This window comes from Cibotium barometz, chromosome 23 (genome assembly GCF_041138505.1).
Source record: "Cibotium barometz isolate CiBa-2024 chromosome 23, ASM4113850v1, whole genome shotgun sequence".
NCBI classification, from domain to species: domain Eukaryota; kingdom Viridiplantae; phylum Streptophyta; class Polypodiopsida; order Cyatheales; family Cibotiaceae; genus Cibotium; species Cibotium barometz.
Window position 1 is genome coordinate 17,618,469 of NC_141068.1, and position 23,513 is coordinate 17,641,981.

Sequence of the window (23,513 nt, forward strand, 5' to 3'; positions counted from 1 at the left end):
GGATGGTGTGAAGCCATGCAAAGGAAGAAACAAGACCATTGCCAATCAAATCAACATTCATGCCAAGGCAATGCACTTTAACACATCTAGTTCAGATTATTGCAAACCAAAACAAGTCACAAAGTTGAGCGAACACCTGAATGTTAGTAGATGATATGTGTTGCATTGCATAAGAGGGTACTAAAGGAAATGCCATATCGTGGGTGTGGCGGACGAGGATTGAACCAAGTACTTCTTTGTTTTGGTGCTCTCCCTTAACCAACCTGCCACAATGCCCATGGGTTAAATGCTAGTAGTTTATTCAATAAAACTCTATTAGTCATCACTAAGAAGTTGAGATGTTGAAATAACCTCTACTAGTTGCAATGGCTGTTGTGTAGTGGTACAAGGATTCGGGTCGTGTTTGACAAGGCCTGTTCACGAGACATATTCAAACACATCCACCAACTACAGCGCGTAAGGATCAAACCTCAACGCACTGCACTAACACTATAGTATTCACTCTTTGATGAAGTCCTGCAAGTTTAGAGTATATCATGAAAAGTTTGGAGTATTTCATGCGCCCACTTAGTCAAACAAGTACACAGTAGTTCCAAAGATACCACAAGCAAGTTTAGAGTATATCATGAAAAAGTTTTGAGCATTTCATGTGCCCCTTAGTCAAACAAGTACACACTAGTTCCAAAGATACCACAAGCAAATGCCACGTGAGCTCTCTCTCTCTCCTCTCTCCACATTAATGAGATGCCATGTTATTTTGAATTTCTTAAGGTAAGTTCCCATCTTGTCTCATCGCACTTGAAAAATGCCACAAAGTCCATCATGAAAATGCTTAGTGACTCCTTTCCCTTTCATCGCAACCACACATTTACATTCTTTATCATTGATTATTTATTGTGCATGGCACTGAAACATGATAGCATAAGTTTTTTCCCCTACTCAACCACCATCTTTTTAGTTTACCAAAATTGTGCTCTCTAATATTCTAGGATGTCCACCATCTTTTTAGTTTACCAAAATTGTGCTCTCTAATATTCTAGGTTGTTTAAAATATATCTGAAGGTAATACTATTGTAATCTAGTTGGAACTTGGGAGTGCTTTTAGCAAGTACATCATTTCCATTCGATTCAAACTTTTAAAAGCGGTGTCAAAGTTATTGACTTTTTCCTAAAGTTAAAACATTTCTATTGCTTCCACTTCATCGATGTAACATGTCTCTGACCTTTTCTTCCAAAATGTTTATTTTGATATATAAAGTTCGAACACTCCCATTTTTTGAAGAAGTACAATGCATTATTAGGTCACAAGCCTTTTGTTCTAAGTTTGAACTACAATTTTACAAGCAAGGTATTTGTCTACTTTTGGGTGTATCATTGTGTATTTGGTCATGCAAACAACATACATTCAACTTAAACATGAAAAAAAAAACCCAACCTCAAAAATATCATGCTTGATTCATACAAGCTAGCATTTATGATCTAGATGTGACATACGAAAAGAGCTCAACATCTTATAATGAAGTGATTTAACTGCAAATCATGACTATCAACCCTTGTTGGATATTTGCATTGGATGTTTTTCACGTGATAACATTTATTTTAAGAAAAAAGTAGATCTCATAAGCATTAGGGGCCTTAGTTTATTGTAAAAATTACAAGCACCGTCATACATTAAGGCTTCTTTTTCATTTAAACGATAAAAAATATCACAAGGCAAAAGAGGTGTGCACCTTCCCTTCTCAACTATCTAAAGTGCACTTTTAGATCTTACATATCAATCTTTAAATGTGCAATAACACTTTTTCAAAAGAATGATTTTATAATTATTTGGCCCATCTAAAATGTGCACTGTTACAAATACATGGTTTTTGTTACACCAATAATATCCATTGGTTGACAATGGTGGTTAGGGTGGTTAACTAAAGTGGTAATCATCTATAAGTAAAAAACACAATAATTATCTCACTTCATTTGTTGTAAGGCTAGTTTGAGTCTAGCATAACATTGAAGATGGTGGAAGGATGGTGTGTATAAGGTCATGGAGGATGTAAGTCAATAACTCAATTAAAGAATGCAAGAATGCGTTGAGATTACATATATAAGAAAGAAAAGGCAATTGCATAATTTTATAGCACTAAGGTATCTCCCCGTAATTTTTGCTTATATTTCCTTTTAGGCTTATCCATGCCGCAAACATAACACTCAAGCTTTAAACAATCTCAATTGGTATTATTTAAAACCCTCACTTAAACACCATATTGAGATGCCAATATACCTAATGGACCTTGGCTTATATCTTTTATAAACTCTAACTTTGTTGTTGTGTGTACAAGTATACTTGACTTAGATAAGTGATACTAAAACACTCTCTTACATTATTGGAAGTGCCAAAATTAGGGGGCAAGTGACATGATGGAAGCTTTTCATTCACTCCCAAGATGTAATGAGGATGTACATCAAGAGAAAAAATAGGTGTTGCTAGTTCTGTTGCATCTAGAATATTTAGCTGGATGACATGGGTTACCTTAGTATAGCAATTCACCTAAGCTATTCTTTTAAGTAGAGTTTTGAGTTTTCTATCATGTTTTGTGCACCCTCCTATTTCGAAAGCCATTGAAGTATCATGGTAGCTAGTATAAAAGGCTCATAACTATATAAAAAAGAGCCCTTGGTACAACATGAGAAGTTGCCCAACAAGCAAAGTAATAGATGTGTTTCCTATATATTTTTGTATTTGATTACATTTAGGCTTTTATAGTAGAATCTCTACACTATTATTCTCGTTATTCTTGCCCTTGCCACACAGCATTCCCCCACTTGTTTCCTATATATTTTTAATTACATTTAGGCTTTTATAATAGAATCTCTACACTATTATTCTCACTATTCTTACCCTTGCCACACAGTATTCACTCACTTGTCACTGTTTGGCTATCTCATTTTACCACATGTAAGAAGAGAGAGTTAAAGAGTGAAGGCTAAAGCTTTATTCCCATTTCAAAATCAATTTTTTGTGTAAAGAAGGGACAATGTTGTAGGGAGGTCACTTATATAATGAAAATATATCTCTCTTTCTCTCTATCATTGTTAAAAAATAGAACACCCCATCATTATATGTAAGGTGCATCTATTTGAGGATATAAGAAGTGAGCACACCTCACCACACATCTCCACCAATGAAAATAAAAAAGGAAAGCAATAATCATTTATATTTTTGAAAAATATTTATTATCATACACACGTGTATCCACACACATAGACACACAGATGCACACACACCCTCTCGTGCATGCGCACATGCACAATCACATACACATGCACGCATAGACACACGTAAGCATACACATACACGCATACACAATCACAATCACAATCACATGCACGCACTCATGCACAATCACATACACATACACGCATAGACACACATAAGCATACACAGACATACATACACGCATACACAATCACAATCACATACACGCATAGACACACTCAAGCATATACATACACGCATAGACACACTCAAGCATATACATACACGCATAGACACATGCAAGCATACATGCACATAGTCATACACTTGCATACACACGTGCACACACATGATTGCACACACATGATTGCGCATGTACACAAAGTCACACACACTCACATGCATGCACATAGAATCGACACACCTAATCACCCACATGCACATGCATGCATGCACTCCCACACACATGCACGTGATGCATATACACACACTCGCACGGTTGTACACAAATGTACACGCTCTCGTGCGTACATACACACATACACACACACACACACTTGCATGCACTCATGTACACTCACATACATAGACACGCACAAGCATACACACATAATCATACACTTACATACGCACATACACACACACACAGCTTCTTATGCATGCAAAGTCACACACACACTCACATGCATGCACACAGAATCGACACACACCCAATCACCCACATGCACGTGCACACACTCGTATGCTTGCACTTACACACACATGCACACACACACACATGCACACATAACACACACATACATACACATACAAATACACGTGTATGCACACACTCCAAATGGTACACACACGCATGCATGCATAGATAAGTGCATGCGTATGCATACACACGCACATACATGCATGCATGCATTCACATGCACATGCATATAGATGCACATATACACTCTCTTGCGTACATGCACACAAAGACACATACATGTACATATACATAGGCGCGCGTACACACAAGCATACACAGTACACACGCACATGTGATTGTGTTATGAGGATAAATTCATAGAATATTTTATATATTCCCATGTTGTGTATTTATGGATTGCTAAAGAATTCATGGAATATTCTATATATATTCCCTGGTTTTTATGTTATGAATTCTCCTAGACGGGTTTAGATTAGGACGCCTTTCTAAATCCGGGTGATCTTAGCTTACTTTATATGTACGTATGTGAATCCATACATGCGTGGAAAGTATTGGTTGCATCTCGATGATATGAAGTTTCATATGGTTACTTGCATTTTTAGTCAATTAATTTATTAATTAACTGGCGTAGTTGATGTAAGTGCAAATCATTGGATGTGATAATGGAAGCAAGCGAGTGGTGGTCATGAATATATTTCATAAGACTCAACATTGGGTGTCGATAGATACACGTGTCCAAAATGACTATTATGAATAATTTAAGATTGAATAAAATATCAAAAGTAAAAATAAATATACTTTAATATCAAACTATAGCAATATATATATATATATATATATATATATATATATATATATATATATATATATATATATACATGCTAAACGGCTAATTAATAGAAAACATAAACTTTTCTTAAAATAGACCTCTCCAAAGTAGCATATTTTTATATACAATAGAATTTAGCACAATGACCCGGGCTATGTTGTAGACCAACACTATTTGAACTCAACTATATTAGGCCAGAGAGTTACAGCCATTGCAAGTTGCAGGCCTATATTTACATACAGGGAACTGGGACAGGCTGAGACAAGCAAAAGTCTACAAGGAGTATCAGTTTCTTTTACTGTTTTTCTTGTATGGTTTAATTATTTCATGAGAGAGAGAGAGAGAGAGAGAACTCTATTAAACGTGATTTGTAAGAATTGCATGTTCCTTGGATGAAGCTCTCCTTTCTTTCTATACTCTCTTCTCTTCTCCAATGAGATGAGATAATGTCTCCAAAGAGACTGATTGTACCAAATTATTTCATATCTTAATAAATTGTTGAAATACTCATGTGTGAGACCGGGTCTCACACATGGGAGGCAAATTGGACCCAATATGGTGTTTATGTATCTATGCTTTATTTTATTGCAAATTATGATTTGACGTGAAAGTTTAATTAATATTTCGATTTGTTCCACTGTGCAACAGATTGTCGACAAATACAATCATATGCGTGCACACATAGAGTCAACACACAGTCTCAGCATGAGGGTAACTTGAGCCGCCTTCATTAAGGCTTTATAGATGAGGATGCACTCACATAAACATGTGCATACACTATTGACACATAAAGGCACACACACTCGCATGTATGTGTGTACACACAAAGTTGGTTCTCACACACACTCGCATGTATGTGTGTACACACAAAGTTGGTTCTCACACACTCGACACACACATACACTTCCACTTGTGTGCAAACACATAATAAACACACACGCACTTGCACATACACATAGAATTGACACATAAATGCATGTGTGTGCACACACACCCACGGACATGCGCACACATATACACATGACGCACATACACATAAAGGTATACACACGTATACACACTCTTGCATGCTTGCACACACACGTACATACACGTGCATGCACACTCAAGCGCATGCACATATACACACACAAGTTCATGTGCATGCACATATATGTACACACGCACACACATGCACATACATACACACGTACATACACACGTGCATCTAGCATACCCACACTCTCTTATGCATGTTCACACAGAGATATACACATGCATGCATACAGGCGCGCGTGCACACACACACACACTCATGCGTGCACACAAAATTGACACATGCCTAATCAAACACATACACCCACACATGTGTGCATGCATACACATGTACACATGATGCACATACACACACGCATGCTTGTATATACAGACTTGAACACATGCACAACACACATATAGACATACACATGTAATTACAGGCATATGCATACACTTGAATGTGCACACACGCTCACATGCACACACACACACACACACACAAGCACACATGCACGTGCATACATGTACATATGGATACACATATGCACATCTATATAGGCGTGCATCCACACACACATATACACAGATGCACACACACACTCTCTTGCGTACACGCACATAGAGACACATACACATGCATACACATAAGCGCACACATGGTGCTGCACACGTACATGCAATTTTATCCACACATACAATCATACGCGTGCACACATAGAGAGTCAATATACATAGTCTCGATGTGAGGGTAACATGAGAGCCACCTTTATTAAGGCTTTAATACATAAAGGTGCACACACACACACTATCAACACATAAAAGCACACACACTCGCACATGCACCTGCGTACACACAGAGTTGTGCGGACACACTCGACACACATATGCACACATATACACACACATATACTTCCACGTGGGTACACATACATAAGCACACAAAATGAACATATGCACAATCACACACACTTGCATTTGCACATAGAATCGACATATACATGTATATGCATGCTCCACACACATATACTTCCACGTGTGTGCACATACATAAGCACATAGAATTGACACACGTCTAATCACACACACTTGCACATGCACATAAAATCGACACATACATGTATATGCATGCACATATTACCACACATATACATACAGACACTTCCACTTGTGAATTAATTAGTTTTTGACCTTCCTTCTTCTAGAAGATTGGTAGCCACTCAAACAAGAGTTGAACCCTCAAACCATCAAGCCAAAGGAAAGCTCCAAGAAATTATGTAAGCAGAGATTTTTATAATTTTCTTTATTGATTTTATGTTTTTCTAATGTTTATGATTGTTTGAAGTGATAAATGGATGCTTTGCCTTGATCGAAAGGCTTTTCCTCTCTCTCTTCTTAGAATCAACCCTTCTTTATCCTAGTTAAGTGATAATTGTTGGAATTAAACTTTTTATAATGTTTTCTCTTTTATAAGTGAATTTTGATTAGTATAGGTTACTTTAAATTAATTAGAGTTAATTTTTAAGATAAAATTAAGTAAGAAAATTTAAAAAATGGTTAGCCATTCAAAGGAGGTTATGGCAAAATTTTTAAAAATAAGAATTAGCTTTTATTATGCTAAAAGAGTAATTTCTATCAATTCTAAACTCTAAAAGTGTCATTTTCATGCATAGAAGATGCATATTGATTATTATTAATTTTCATGCATAAAAGAATAATCTTTTTATATAAAAGTGTTACTTTCATCAAAATAGATTTTTATGCATAAAGGAATAATTTTCTTTTATTATGAAAGTGTTACTTTCATCAAAATGGATTTTTATGCATAAAAGATTATTTTTGTTATAAAAGTGTTACTTTTATCATAATTGATTTTTATGCATAAAAGTATGCATAAAAGATTATTTTTGTTATAAAAGTGTTACTTTTATCATATTTGATTTTTATGCATAAAAGTATGCATAAAAGATTATTTTTTTACTATATAAAAGTGTTACTTTTATCATATTTGATTTTTATGCTTAAAAGTATGCATAAAAGATTAATTTTTATTATAAAAGTGTTACTTTTTTCATATTTGATTTTCATGCATAGAAGTATGCATAAAAGATTATTTTTTAATTATAAAAGTTGTTGGAATCAGGGTTACAGGAAAGCACACAAAGCTTGGAGAAGAAGAAGCAAGAATGCACACAACACACAATGTATTAGATTGTGTCAATGTACAAAAGATAAGTTAGCCCTAGAATGATGGGCGTATATACAAGCCGGGGGAAAAAACCTCCTAAAGAGGGAAAAAGTGCCCCGACGGTCCTAAGTGTGTTCACACACATCTTTGCCTATGTATATGGCAACAAATCCCCCCTAGGAGTGATAGTGTGAACGAGAGCTGGCACTCATGTATAGGGGAGTGCCATGCCCGAAGTAGATCAATCCACAAAGGGGAGCAAGCCCAAAGCTTTGCGGAAAGCTTCGAAGTTCTCACGAGGAAGCGCCTTTGTGAAAAGATCGGCGAGGTTGTCCTGTGTTGGCACATAGGCCAAGCTGATCTCTCCTGCTGAGAGTCTCTCCCTGACATAGTGATAATGCACCTCAATGTGCTTTGTGCGAGCATGAAAAACTGGGTTTCTCGCAACTGCCAATGCGCTCTGACTGTCAGTGTAGATAGAGGTGGCAGACTCCTGTCCAACACCCAAATCAGCGATAAGTCGTCTGAGCCACACACACTCAACCGTAGCTGTGTGAAAGCTGCCCTGTACTCAGCTTCACAACTAGAAGTGGCCACAGTAGGTTGCTTCTTGCTCAACCAAGATATGCATGAGCTACCGAGCATGAAACAAAAACCACTTGTGGACACTCTTGTGTCATCTGAGTCCGAAAAGGCATGTAAATCTGGCGGCAACGATCCCCCTTGGGATAAAACAACCCAAGATGTATGGTGCCACTCAAGTAGCGAAAGATGTGTTTAACTGCCTTCCAATGCTGAGACCCTGGGCTATGCATAAACCTGCTCACCTGTGAGACTGCAAACTGAATGTCCGGCCTTGTAATGCATACATAAATAAGGCAACCAACAGCTGTCTGATAGAGTGTGACATCAAAGTGATCTCCAGCATCATGAAGACTCAACTTCAAACCTGTCTCCATTGGAGTAGCAATAGGCTTGCAGTCTTCAAGGCCAAATCTCCGCAACAATGTCTCAATATACTTTGTCTGACACAAAGCAATACCTCCATCACATTGCTTAAATTGTATCCCCAAATAATGATGCAAATGCCCCAAATCTGACATCTCAAAAGAGGCATTCAAATCAGCCTTAAAATCAGCAATATGACTTTCATTTGGTCCTATGAGCAGCATGTCATCGACATAGAGAGCAATGATTAGATGTACATCATCCACACGTTTAACATACAAAGTGCTTTCTGTTGGACTATTCTGAAAACCATGTGCAGTCAAATATGCATGTATCTTTTCATACCAAGCTCGTGGAGCTTGCTTTAAACCGTATAAAGCCTTTTTCAACCTGCACACTTTGTTTTCCTGCCCTCTTTGAACAAAACCACGAGGCTGCGATACATACACCTCCTCATGCAAATCTCCATTCAAGAACGCAGTCTTTATATCCAACTGATGTACATTCCAACCATTATGAGCTGCCAATGCACAAATGCTACGAATGGTAGTCATACGACAAGTGGGAGCAAAGGTCTCATCAAAATCAATGCCCTTTTCTTGAGCATAACCCTTTGCAACAAGCCTAGCCTTATAGCGATCAACACTGCCATCTGGCTTTCGTTTCAACTTAAAAACCCACTTACATCCAATGGCCTTTTTACCAATAGGCAAATCACACAAAGACCATGTACCATTCTTCATTATAGCATCATATTCACTTTGCATTATAGCCAACCAATGTTTTGATTTTTGTGCCTCATCAAATGAAAGAGGTTCTTCTTCTTCACACATACTAGACACAGCCAAAGCATAACAATCTGATGCATAAGAGGCATGCTGAAAACCTGAACGAGTACGACTAGATATAGGTGCATCAATTTTACTATCACGCAAGGTTTGCACCAGCCATTTAGGCATACCTCTAGTCTGCTCATTTTCAGCCCTATCCTCATGAATTATATCCTGTAAATCTGCATCAGAAATAGGCTGATCTATGATGTCGTTTGAAATCTGCATAGGCTGAATATTTGCCTCATTAGGACTTACATTTGAATTCCCACCTGTAAATAGAGGCAACAACGTATCAAATACATCCCGTGAGCTCACACTTGTCTCTTTGGTACATGATAACAAAGGCTGCACAGCATCTTCCACAAAAACAACATCTCGACTAATCAAGATACGCTTTGACTGCGGATGATACAATCTGTAACCCTTGCTCTCAGCACTGTAACCAACAAAAATGCATTTGAAAGCCTTATCATCCAATTTTCTACGTTGTTGCACAGGCACTAAAGCATAGGCCAAGCAAACAAAGACACGCAAGTGACCAATAGAAGGTTTCCTGCCATGCCAAGCTTCGTATGGAGTAATAGACTGCAAGGCCTTAGTGGGACACCTGTTGAGTACATATGCAGCACACATGACAGCCTCAAGCCAAAACGCATGTGGCAAAGCTTGGCTCTTGACCATACATCGTGCCATCTCCATAAGTGACCTGTTTTTTCTCTCAGCAACTCCATTTTGCTGAGGGGTATACGGCACTGTACATTGGTGTTTTATCCCATGACTAGCCAGAAATGCATCAAACTCTTTAGACATGTACTCCCCCCCTCGATCAGAACGGAGGGTGCCCACATTACAATTGGATACATTTTCAACCATAAGCAAAAACTGTTTGAAGCACAAAAACACTTTGGACTTTGCCTTCAGTGGATATACCCATGCATGCCTTGAGTAATCATCAATGAAAGTCACGAAGTACAAGTGTTTACCAAATGACGGAGTTTGCATAGGCCCACATACATCACTATGTACAGGTTGCAATTTGCGAGTGACCCGCACAGAACCATCCTTTGGAAACGCAGAACGCTGCATTTTGCCCAAAATACAGCCTTCACAAACATGTTTTAATGGTGCCTCAAGAGGGGGCAATGAAGCAACCATATCAAATTTCTGCAAACGCAGCAAACTAGCAAAGTTCAGATGACCAAAACGAGCATGCCATAGTTTTGCATCTGAAACTGCCTTTTCATCAGAAACTGCATTTGCTGAATCTTCCACACACTTGTCATAAGAATTGAGCCTATACAGCCCATGAAATAAGGTGCCAGATGCAATAATCGTATCACCAGAAGTCAAATCATGAACAATACATCTGTCATCCACAAATTTGACTACAAGTCCAAGTCTAGCAAGCGCAGAGACAGACAATAGATTCTTCTTTATCCCTGGCATATATAAAGCATCTGAAAGTGTGAAAGCGCTGCCATTTGCAGCCGTAAGCATAATTTTACCAATGCCCTTCACTGGGTAAGAAGCATTATTGGCACATGTGACAGTATTCCCATTAGGGACAGCCTCAAGAGAAGTGAACATATCACGATGCGAGGTAATGTGCTTTGTAGCACCACTGTCAAAATACCAAACATGAGAGTTAACAGAAACTGCCAAACATGCATCATGTACAGATGGGTCATACTGGCAATACACACTAAACGCCCATTCTGTATCCTGCACAACATTTGCAGAATCTACATTTGTAGAAGCATCCGCTATTATGGCTGCATTTGACTCTTTCTTCTTTGCCTCTTTAGCCTTTAGCTTAGGGCAATTCTTAATGACATGATCATTTGCCTTACAATAGTTGCACTTGGTCTTTTTCTTGCCTTTATCAAGAGCCTTCTCAGACTTATTGTTGCTACCTGTGGAAGGAGAAGAAGTTGCAGACCTACTAATAGGAGAAGAAACAGTGGAAGGGGCTGCCTTACCACTTCTTCTCTGCTGCTGGGCAGCAATAAATGCTTGATCAACTGCACGCTGCCTGGCCCTGTTTTGCCTGGACTACGCTTCTTGCAAGAGCTTGTTGACTAAAGTATCATACTTGACAGCATTAGGTCTGTCCTCAGTAAGAAGTCTCCACGTGGAAGCAAAAGTCTGATATGTCTCAGGTAAAGCATCAAGAACAGTCTACACAAGAGAATGATCAGGAATAATCTCACCTGCAGAAATCAACTGTTCTTTGAGATCTTTAATCTCAGCAAGAAAAACATTCATGTCATCATCTTCCTGCATAATCTTCAATTCTAGCTCTTTACGCAGGTAAGCGATTTTTGCCTCGTTTTATGACCTGCATACAAACCAGCTAGAATATCCCAAGCCTGTTTTGCTGTTTTAGCTAAACGAATATGTGGGGTGATGTTACGTTTGACAGAAAGTGCAATCAAGGCATGAGCCTGCGCATCTTTACCATCCCAACGAGCTTGTTCAGCAGTGGGTAAAACAGCAGCAACAGTAGAGCTGCTAGAACCTACAACATCCTCAACAGATCCTACATTCACAGAACCTGGACGTACATCCATACCCTGCACAATGTTCCACACTCCTTTTGCAACCAAAACATGCTGCATCATGTATGCCCAAAGTGGGTAGTTGCTGTCTCCATCCAGTTTGTCTTCAGCAGACAACATGCGAAATACATCATTGCTGTTATCAGCCATGGCCACTGACTGAAACTGATGCAAAAGCTAGCAAAGACTGAACAAAAAACAACTCGTGCTATGTAGCACGGTCCACAAGAGTACGTATGCCTGTTTTGCAGAAAACTGCACTGTCAAAATTTCTGCAGAAAATGACGAAAACACCTGTGGAGAACTTGAAATGCAAAAACGGAGCCCGAAACGACCTCAGATGCGATTTTTGAGAAAGCAAAGCCCTATGGGCCGATTTGCAGAGTATAGGGACCTGCAACGCTCGTGAAATCTCACCTCAATCGGAGAACGTGAGTCGGAGGGTGCTGGCGGCGTAGCCCTGAGAGCCGATGCCTGCTCTGATACCAATTGTTGGAATTAGGGTTACAGGAAAGCACACAAAGCTTGGAGAAGAAGAAGCAAGAATGCACACAACACACAATGTATTAGATTGTGTCAATGTACAAAAGATAAGTTAGCCCTAGAATAATGGGCGTATATACAAGCCGGGGGAAAAAACCTCCTAAAGAGGGAAAAAGTGCCCCGACGGTCCTAAGTGTGTTCACACACATCACTGCATATGTATATGGCAACAAAAGTGTTACTTTTATCATATTTGATTTTTATGCATAAAAGATTAATTTTTATTATAAAAGTGTTATTTTTATCATATTTGATTTTTATGCATAAAAGTATGCATAAAAGATTTTATTATTATTATAAAAGTGTTACTTCTATCATATTTGATTTTCATGCATAGAAGTATGCATAAAAGATTATTTTTTTATTCTAAAAGTGTTACTTTTATCATAATTGATTTTCATGCATAGAAGTATGCATAAAAGATTAATTTTTATTATAAAAGTGTTACTTTTATCATATTTGATTTTCATACATAGAAATATGCATAAAATATAATTTTTATATTAAAAGTGTGATTTTCATCATAAATGGTTTTTATGCATAAATGAGTGCATAAAAGATATATTTTTTATATATTAAAAGTGTGATTTTCATCATAAATGGTTTTTATGCATAAAAGATATTTTTTTATATTAAAGATGTGATTTTCATCATAAATGATTTTTATGCATAAATGGGTGCATAAAAGATATATTTTTTATATTAAAAGTGTGATTTTCATCATAAATGGTTTTTTATGCATAAATGGGTGCATAAAAGATATTTTTTATTAAAAGAGTGATTTTCACCATAAATGATTTTTTTATGATGATAAAAGTGTGACTTTCATCAGAATTGGATTTTATGCATAATTAGATGCATATAGAATCTTTATAATTAAATAAGGGTTCTCTTTAATCTTCTATTAATTTTCGTAAAAATTAGAAAAATAAATAGGTAGATAATATGTGAGAGGAAATTCTACCATTTCATATTCACTAAGATGGTAATGAGATATTTCAATTAAACTATCGAAGTCGGAGATCGAGATAAATGATTATTTTATTCCTTTTAAGAAATCCATGTTTTAGAAATCTGTAAGCAAATATTCGTCGAACGAAACTTAGAAAAAGAGAAATTGAAATAGTACCTTTCAAGAAAGATAGTTTAGGAAGAACCTTTCCAGACCACCCAAACTCTGATTCAGACTATTGACCAAGACCTAATCACATCGTCAATGACGATGTGATCAGTTTAGGAAAAATGCACTCAAAACACCCACCGAATCTGAAACTAGTTAAGACTTTTGATTTTGATCTGAGGATCAAGTTAACAGAATTCAAGGAATTCTGTTTGGAATTCAGACCTGGATCTAGAAGTATTGGGATACAGATTTAAGATTATTCATGGTTTCAAACAAAAATCAAAACAAAACTTGCATAGAAACCCTGTTTTCTTAAAAGACTATCTTATGCCAGAATGCTGGAGGGAGCATTTGGTATATATGTTTATCTAGGGGAAGTTCAGTTGCAATAGGCGGGGAGTGTTCGAGGGACAGCTCACACGGCAAGGCCTGCCGAGGTCTTGACCAGCCTCGGTATGGTTAAAATGGTGCGCTTCCGGTACGATGGGCGAGGGCCGACGAAGCGGTCCCTGAGTGAAGTGCCAGGACACCTAAGGAGGATCCTGGAGGGTTCTGACTAGGCGATGCACGGGCTCGCGGTGCCGAGGACACCCATACGTATGTCGAGGAAGATATTGTATGACAGACCAATGTTATTATAATCACTGGATCTCGTTGTTGACTCGCTGGTCTCAACGGAGAGTCCAGAGTGATACTGTTTTGTGAGAAACAAAGACTCAATGGAAATTTTGAAGTATGACAGGTGTAACCAGTAAATTGTTTGTTAATGGATTTTTTTATATTAAAGTTTTAAAGAGGAGTGTGTGTGTATCTGTTTTCTAAAGCTAAAGTTCAGAAAGGCATTTCAATTATGGGTGGGTGAGTACTTGTTTGGATCTACCGATTCCAGTGGTGGCAGGGTGGTGGCTAACCCATGGGCCGGATGGGGTTAGGCTGGTATCAGTGGAGTTTTAATAATCAAACTAAAAAATCTTAGGATTACGCTAGGATTCGAGTAGATAGTTAATTCCCTGATAAAATTCTCGATTGAGTGGATCAACAGCTGTGCCTAATCTTGATTAGGAAAAAAGCGTTGAATTGCTCAGATGATCAAATTATATCAGTGAAAGTTTCCTTCTATCTGGCTTATTCAGGTGGAGGATAGTTTAGATTTTGATCTCGTTAGAAAACTCGTTAGGAAAAATTCAAAAAGGTGGAATCGTCCCCGCTTTTCGGTATGGGAAATTTTCTCGCTTTCGGTTTTCGGAGTGACCACCAGCCTAGTCTCGTGCCCAGACATTGGTGGGTAAGGCCCCGAGTGAGAAACCCTGCCTCGCGCATGAGGGTGCTACTTCCGCTGTCAGTACCCAGTAGTACTCTATTTTTTGTATGTACCCAGTAGTACTCTATTTTGTTTTTGGTGTTTTTCTTTTTTGTTTCCTTTGCGACAAGACATCCTCATTAGAGGAGTCAGAGTACTTGAATGAGTAGACTAGCATGGAATACTTAATGACCAGTATCCCATTGGTAGGCGGTATTATTAAGGAGGGGTTAGTAAAATAATGGTGTTAGTAAGCAAGGGAGGGGGGAATTCCGAAGGGACAAGGAGGCAATGCACATTGAAACTTCTTGCACTCTGAGATGTATGGCGATGGCAATGTTCATGAAGCTCTAACATCTTTGTCAAGACACCACGATGGGTATCTTGTCTCCCATGGAGGTATCGGTTTGCGATGTTCTCTCTTTTTCTGGTGTTTTGTCTTCTTCTATCATTGGAGCTCGGGGATCCTGTGGTGTTAGGAGTGGTAGTCGATGGTGAGGATCCAAACATGTGGAGCCGAAGAAGAAGTTAAGGATAGGATTGATTAGGCATGAAGCATAATTATTTGGGTGAAGTGGGGATGATTAAGAAGATCTAGGTGATGGGTCGTACCATTGACCAAGCTTGCGCACCCACCATGGTCTTCCCATCTAGAGATGTACCTGGATGGCTATTGCGATGAAGCTTTGTGCGGTGTGTGTACATAGGATAGAGCCCAGTGAGATTTGTAGGAGTTGTGCATGGGCGAGGGCAAAAGGTGTGCCTGCTCTGTGGTCCTAATCACCTATAGACTCCTCTTTCTCTTTCTTAAAAAAAACATGTGTTTATTGGTTAGCACCCCTAAAGAGGGTTTTGTACTGAGTGGCCCAGCTGTGGAGATTTATGAGCTTACCTTTGAGTTTATCTTTGAGTGGTTGGATAAGCTCAGCCATTTGTAGCAATTCCCCTTGGTTTAGTGAGAAGTCGAGAGGGGCGGGGTGGAGTGTCGTGAAGGAGGCACCGTTGGGGAAAAGGGTTGGGCGAATCGAGCTTTTGAGTGCCCATGGGTTGGTGGGCAAGTCCGTAGGATATATTTGAGGAAGAGAGGACTTGCTTGTCCATTGGTTGCCAAACCATATGCATCGACGAGTGGACAGGTTTTGGCTTGGTTGGTGTGGGTTGGGCAAACTATTGTGAGGCTTTTGCTATGGGAGCCAAATGATGGAGTTGCCATTGTGGAAGCTTTGGGCTTCTAATAGACATTTAAGCACCCAATGCTGCGAGTGATGAAGATCCGTGGTTGTCAAGGCTTTTGGGTCTTTTGTCGACGAGGCTTTGAGCTATGATGTGGTTGTCGATGTGGAGGAGGGGCTTCGTATCATGGCTTTGAGATCCATAAGTGTGTGTTGCCTTCATGGAAGCCTTGAGCTTAAAGCACGTTGGTAGGCATCCAACATTGTTGGCTTCATTATGCTTGGGGTTACCTAACCAGTGGCCGTGGGGCCTTTTGCTCGCGGCTTCCTGGGGAGTTGCTGTGGGGGGGATGAGCACAGGCGGCATGCTTGGGTAGCCAGAGGCGAGTGTTGCCTTTATAGTAGCCTTGTGCTCATAATAGGCGATCAGGGACGAGCCAATGTTGAAGCTTTGGCTTAGGGTTGGTTTTTGTTGGCTTAGTTGGCTCTTGCGCTTGGGTGGTGGGAGATGGCCGTTTGGGATCCATATTTATGTGCAGCCATCGTAAAATCCCTAGCAACAAGAAGATTCTTGAGCACCCACCATTGATTGTCATGATAAAGGTAAGAGGTCAGAGTGCTTGGTGTGTGGGTGGTCGAGGATGTAGAGTGTAGGGGGATTGTCAATGACGAAGCTTGATTATCATTTTTGGAGGGTGTCGACTTTGGTGAGGCATGGGGTGCGGTGACAAGGGAGACTGTCAGTGATGGGGCATAAGGGGAAAGGGCAGTCAAGGGTGAGGGTGTCCAAATGGTTATTTCCTATATAAATTTTAGGAATGAAATACCCAACACTCATTAGAAGCATTTCATGTGAGATTTGAATGTAAGTGACGTCTTTTATTAGTGTGGTTTTCCAAGAGTTTTCCACGCCTCCAAAAATATGAGATTGGTGTGGACCATAGGATGTATGTGGGCTTGCCACCATTGTAGACCATTCTCGATTGGGAGTCCAAACCAGATTGTTGGGGGATTAATTGTTGGTGGTAGTTCAGGGGCAATGGAAGACTTACCAGTGTTTGTGGGGATGTGAGAATACCCTTTGTGGAAGCAGTTGGTGGGGGTAGAGAATCATATTCGAGGCACTCCTCGTCCTAGAGGATCATTGTTACCTTGCCCTGGGGAAGCTTGAGGGTAGCTGGGTTGATTATACTTGTAGTGTTCTGGACCCAGCTTTCTCCAAGGATGACTACTTTTGTCTCACCTGTGGGAACCACATAAAACGTACAAGCCAAGGGGTTAGATATAGTATGTACAATTTGTGTAAAGGACCCAAGGCATTGTATACAGTTTCCATTAGGCAATTGAATTTTGGTATAGGCAGTTTTAAGAGATGGTTTACCCAAAGAGACCCATGTTTCCCATGGCAAAAGATTGTGGCTAGCTGTGGGAGACAGCAAGGCACGTTCTCTTTGCATGTTTTGGCCAAAGGGGAAATCTATCTAGACCCTAAGGGTGGTTGTTTCAGGTTGTGGAGCTTCACTTACACTCAGGGTGTTAAAAGGGAGGCAATGGCCTTATAGGGTTCATGAAGTGTCTGGTTGTTTGGGAGCACGAATTGCGTGCCAAGTTTGCGATTGGAGAGGGTGCCAAGTGTAGCAAGGATTTTCAGCCAATCATGGTCCACTTTGTCACTATTAACAAAAGTGATTGTGCATGGCACCTGCGTGTCATCAAGGGCTTGATGTGACAAGCATTGCAAACAAAGAGCTTGTTGCTCTTGGCGGTAGTCACAAAGTCTTTGGCAAAGGGAGCTTTGGCCATGGGATGTGGGAGTGCCAAGTATATAAATTGACCTGTAGCATTTGAGACCCTCTACGGAGATAGATATGATACGTGTCCTAGTCCTCATGGATCAGTTGTGTTTGTTGCATGAAGGGTTGATGTGACAAGCATTGCAAAAACAAAGAGCTTGTTGCTCCTGGCATGGTAGTCACAAAGTCTTTGGCAAAGGGAGCTTTGGCCATGGGATGTGGGAGTGCCAAGTATATAAATTGACTTGTAGCATTTGAGACCCTTTGCGAAGGTAGACATGATACGTGCCCCAATCATGGATCAGTTGTGTTTGTCGCATGAAGGGTCTACCCAAGATGATGTCATATGCGTCATTACGAAAGTCCATGACTACAAATGTGAGGTGGAATGTCATGTCACAGACTTTTACCTTGAGGTCATGCACTATACCGAGGGTTTTGCAGATTTTCCATCCGCAAGCTTGATCACTAATGTGGTATGATCAACGCGTGGTTGGCCCCAGTTTAGCAGGTTCATACGAGGATGCTTATGCTAGCACCTCCATCCAAGATGCCTTTGCCCACACATGTCCATTATAGAAAATGGGCAAGGTGGCATTGGTGTCATCACCTTCAAAGTAGTGGCCCAGCGCATTAATGTGAATTGTTGGTGCGCCTTTGGGTTGTGGGTTGTGGTGATGAAGTGAGTATGGATGATGGGGCTCAGATTCATTCGAGGAATCCGAGTTAGCTCCCTCCTCCATGGAAGCTAGTATTTTTCTTTCCATCCAATTCGGAAGGTCATTCCATAAATTTGGACTACCTTTTAACACGGTTCCAATGGGCATTTGGATTTGGGAGGAGAGGAAGGCTGAGAGGCCGAGTAGGTTGCATTGATGAGTAGAAGCTTCCTGTGGTGTAGAGCCTTGATCATAAGGTGGACCAGCAATGGTATATGGAAGTTCAATTTGGTCCTTAGTTGACAGGTGTGGAGGTCGAGATTTGGGTGCCGTAGAGCAGGGTAAAAGATCTTAGCAAACCTTGTGTGGGCACCATGTGAGTCTCTATTGGACTCTGTGTCACTGTTCTCATCAAGTTGTTCGATGTCAACATGGGATTTGGGTTTGGTCGATTGTGGAATAGGCACTAGTAGAGGATTAGGAGGCTCATATGGGGCAAAAGCTTCGTTTGTCAATATCATGTTGGTGAATGGATCTTCCTCAGCCTTGAGTGTAGGTAGGGGATCCGGTCTTACCTAGTGCGAAAGTTCAAGTTCTATGGGGGATGGCATGCACTAAGGCATTAGGTTAAAGGTTACAAAACGGGTGGCAGTTAAAGTTGATCCTTGTATTTTTATACCAGTCATTGGGCCTCCTGAAGATGTTGCTCCTCAAGGATGGCATTGGGATATGTGGCCAACCGTTTTTCTTGTTTGGTGAGTTTTTGGTGGGCTGCATGGGGGAGTGGCAATTCAGCATGATCATCGCTCCCGGCGGAGGAGGATGATGTGGTCTTTGTTGAGCCAGTGCGGATGCTAACCCGATTGTCCCCTAGGCCAATGTACTTAGAGTGTTGTTTCTTTTGGGATGCGGCCTTCTTTAGCTTGGCATGCAACCATGTGACGACATTCAATGCGACAGTCAAAATCTTCCCATGTTGAACACTCAACACATCAAGGGATTGCATGCCTTTGATTATGGAATGATAAATTGATTGCAAAGGGCAGTCTTTGAAGTAATGGTCGATTCCACAGCCCCATGACGTTGTGGTGTCACTGGCGGGCATTTCTTTTGAGGACACTCAGGCACTCTATGGGGTCCTTGGTAGAGGAAATACAGAAGAGGTGATTTCCCTGCGGGTGCACCTATAGTATGCACAAGTGGTTTAGGGTCCATGTGAGGCACTGTCAAAGGGAGATGATGTGTGAGGGGTGCCTCAGTGATGGTGGAGCATATGGGATTCACAAGTTTAGCAATGAACCTAGTGGGGAGCTTTTCTTGAGCAATAGAGTTTGCCTGGAAAGGCAATGGTTGGAATGGAAAGATTTACACTGGAGAAGGTTGTGGTGGCACTTTGTGTGAGTAGTTAGTTTGGGGTAGTGCTACCAGTAACACTTGGGGCTCGGGAGGAGAGGGACGTAATGTTATAAATGAGCTTTCGGTTGTCATTGGTGCGGTGGCCAATTGCGTGGAATAGCTTTCTTGCATGTTGTCATCAAGAAAATTCACCCATTTGAGCAGGCCTGATCAAAGGTGGAGGAGTCCTTGACCAACATGTGGTCGTGTAACCTTGGATTGTGTAAGCCCACGAGGAAGTGTGCTTGTCACTTAATTTTTCCCTCTCTTTGCAACACGAATCAAGGTACTTAATGTGTGCGATGTAGTCGCAAACATTAAGTACTTAATGTGTACGATGTAGTCGCGTAATGTTTCCTCGGGTTTTTGTTCCAATTGGAACACTTGGATGATGGGGCTCCATTAGGGCAGGTAGGGTACAAAGCTAAGTATGAAGGCCTCTCTCAAAGCGCCTTTGCGTCGAGGTTTCAAGGATTGGAGCCATTGCACCACCTTGCCTTCAAGGAGATGGACTTTGGTGGCATCGTCAAAAATTTCAATGCCTGACAAATTTTGTTAAAGACCTCGATGTGGTATACGGAGTCTCCAACTCTGTGAGATTTTGGCTAAAGTTTGAAAATTTTCACCCACATAGGTTTTGTATGTGATGTTTGTGGGTGCAGACTCCCCTTGAGCTTGTGCTAAGCTCGAAATGTCAAGTTATGGCACAAGGAGAGGTTGGGCAAGGGTGGGGGTGGAAATAGATCTGTGGTGGATAGAGAAGAAGGTACGTGAATGTGCTCGGGGCATGTACACACGTTGGGGTGTAGGTATGGAGGGGCTCCACTAGATGAGGGCTCTTCAAAAATCGTTTCGCCCTCACACGGCCAAACGTGTGTGGCGTGGTGACCACATGTGTGTGCAATGGGAGCCGCGGTGCTGCCGAATGGAATGGAGGCATTAGGGGCATGCAACCATGACCGAAAGGTGTCCATGGTGTGCGAGGAAGCTTAGAAAAGCTTCAATAGTGCACATGTGGGCCCAAAATAGGAGTTTTAGCTCACTTTTGCCTTGCACGTAAATGCATCCTTAAGGAAAAAAATTGGTCTTTTGAGTGGTTTTATGTGTGTAAAAATGACCCTAGTGAGTCGGAAAGGTAGACCATAAGTACCACTAAAGATTTGGAAATTTAAAAATTTTTGATTAAAAAAACATTTATTATTATTTCAATATTTTTGGGATGGTACGTCCATACGCTTGGGTTGGTAGTACGATCGTACACTTAGGTTGGTACGCCCATACGCTTAGGTTGGTACACCCGTGGCTAAGGTTGGTACATGCATACGCTTAGGATAGTACGCCTTGCCTAAGGCTAGTACGGGCGTACACTTAGGATGGTACGCTTGTGGGGTAAATTTTTTTTTTTAAAATAAACTTTTTTTGGGATGGTACATCCATATGCTAAGGTTGGTACGCCCGCAGCTAAGGTTGGTACGGGCATACGCTTAGGATGGTATACCCTGAGTGGCAAAAAAAAAGGCCAAAACCTTGGAGTTGGGATGGTGATGAACAATCTCTTCTCTTCTCTCCCTCTCTCTCTCTCAAGGTTGAGAATCAATCTCTCTTTCCCTCAAACTTTCTCTCGCTCAGTCCCCTAATCAACCACCATTGTCTCAATTATTGCAAAGACATTGTCAATGGGAACCACCATCGTCTAAAAAATCTTATACCCAAGGTCAACTTGTTAAGCCACCATACCAACATTGACCCACCATTGACCTGCACCTCCAGGACATGGGCTTTTGTTTGCTTGATTATGTAGCTCTGTGATGTGAGTGGGGGTGAGCACATGAATGACACATGAATACTTCTTCATCTTCAATAGCTCTTCATCATTCCTCCCTTGGACCCTGAGTTTAACAATGCACCATCTACTTAGAAGCCTACCAACTCGTATAGAAGTGTCTTTTAAGTTCATCATGCAACTGCTAAGAGCAAAGAGGAGGTTCATAGACCACGGGGAGTCTTAATATAATCAATAAGCCCTTAACTAGGTCTCAAGGTCTATCCACAGCCTCCCAGGGCTCCTGCTTTGTGAAGATTCAATCTTGGCTTCTCCACCTTCCTCACCAATCAAAATTCAACTTCTATGACATCCTTTAAGCCCTTCTCTGAGCCACCTCCCTTGCAAGGCTTTCTCTTTAGCCTTGGTCGTTGCATGTGACTTTACTCCCATAATGCCTCCACCCCATTGTCTATAGAGATCATCAAGCCGGTCATTAAAATTTTCCTTCACTGCCTCCACAATTTTGTTGAACTCCAACCTATCCTCATTTTTTATTGACGTTATTTTAGAGTGTACAACTTGACCAATAAATACTTTCCCTTTCACAATAGCATATGGGATGCCCATTTTCCTGCACAAAGTTGGGAGCCAACGGACCAACTCAATCGGATCAACATCATGGGCTATGACAAACAATTTAGCTTTCCCTGGATATTAATAAGGTAGGTCACATGGTCACCCCATGGTTAATTCCATATTTCACAACAATTGGCTTTTCTTGCTTTTAATTGCCTTTCCTTTAGCTTCTTCCACTTGAACCCTCTTCGAGAGCCTCTCTGTCAATATTTAAGAAGCATCTTAAATAAGCTCGAGGCCAAATTCTTATCTAGGGTTTTAGTGAATTGATTCAATATGCAAGAGCGGACTTTCATTTGTGCTAGTTCAAAACCCTCCTCTCTCTCCACACCTGACTCATTGTCTATTTAAGAAGCATCTTGAACAAGCTCAAAACCAAATTCTTGTCTAGGGTTTTGGTGAAATTTTTCAATATGCAGGGGGGACTTTTAGTTGTGCTAGTTCAAAACACTCCTCTATCTCCACTTGGAAGATGGCATGATGGTTGTTCTCTCCTCTCTTTAAGTTCGGCAGCCAAAAGATGACAACATTCTTTCTCTCCATTCTGTGCTCTGGGCAATCAGAAGACGGCCAATGCCTTGTAGGTATGGGATGTTCTCTCTCTCCACTCTCTACTATGGGTAGCTAGAAGATGATGATATTCTCTCTCTCCACTCTCTACTATGGGTAGCTAGAAGATGATGATATTCTCTCTCTAGTCTCTTGTTTTGGGCAGTCAAAATGGTGACCATGCCTTGCTACTAGATATGGGATGTTCTCTCTCTCCTCTCTCTACTTTGGGCAACCAAAAGGCGATGACATTCT

The 23,513-nt window shown here is 40.6% G+C and overlaps 1 pseudogene; it reads right to left on the bottom strand.

Annotated features, from left to right (window-relative positions):
• Positions 1 to 22,446: 22,446 nt before the first annotated feature.
• Positions 22,447 to 23,252, bottom strand: LOC147625686 (large ribosomal subunit protein eL8y pseudogene; annotated as a pseudogene).
• Between the last annotated feature and the right edge of the window lie 261 nt (positions 23,253 to 23,513).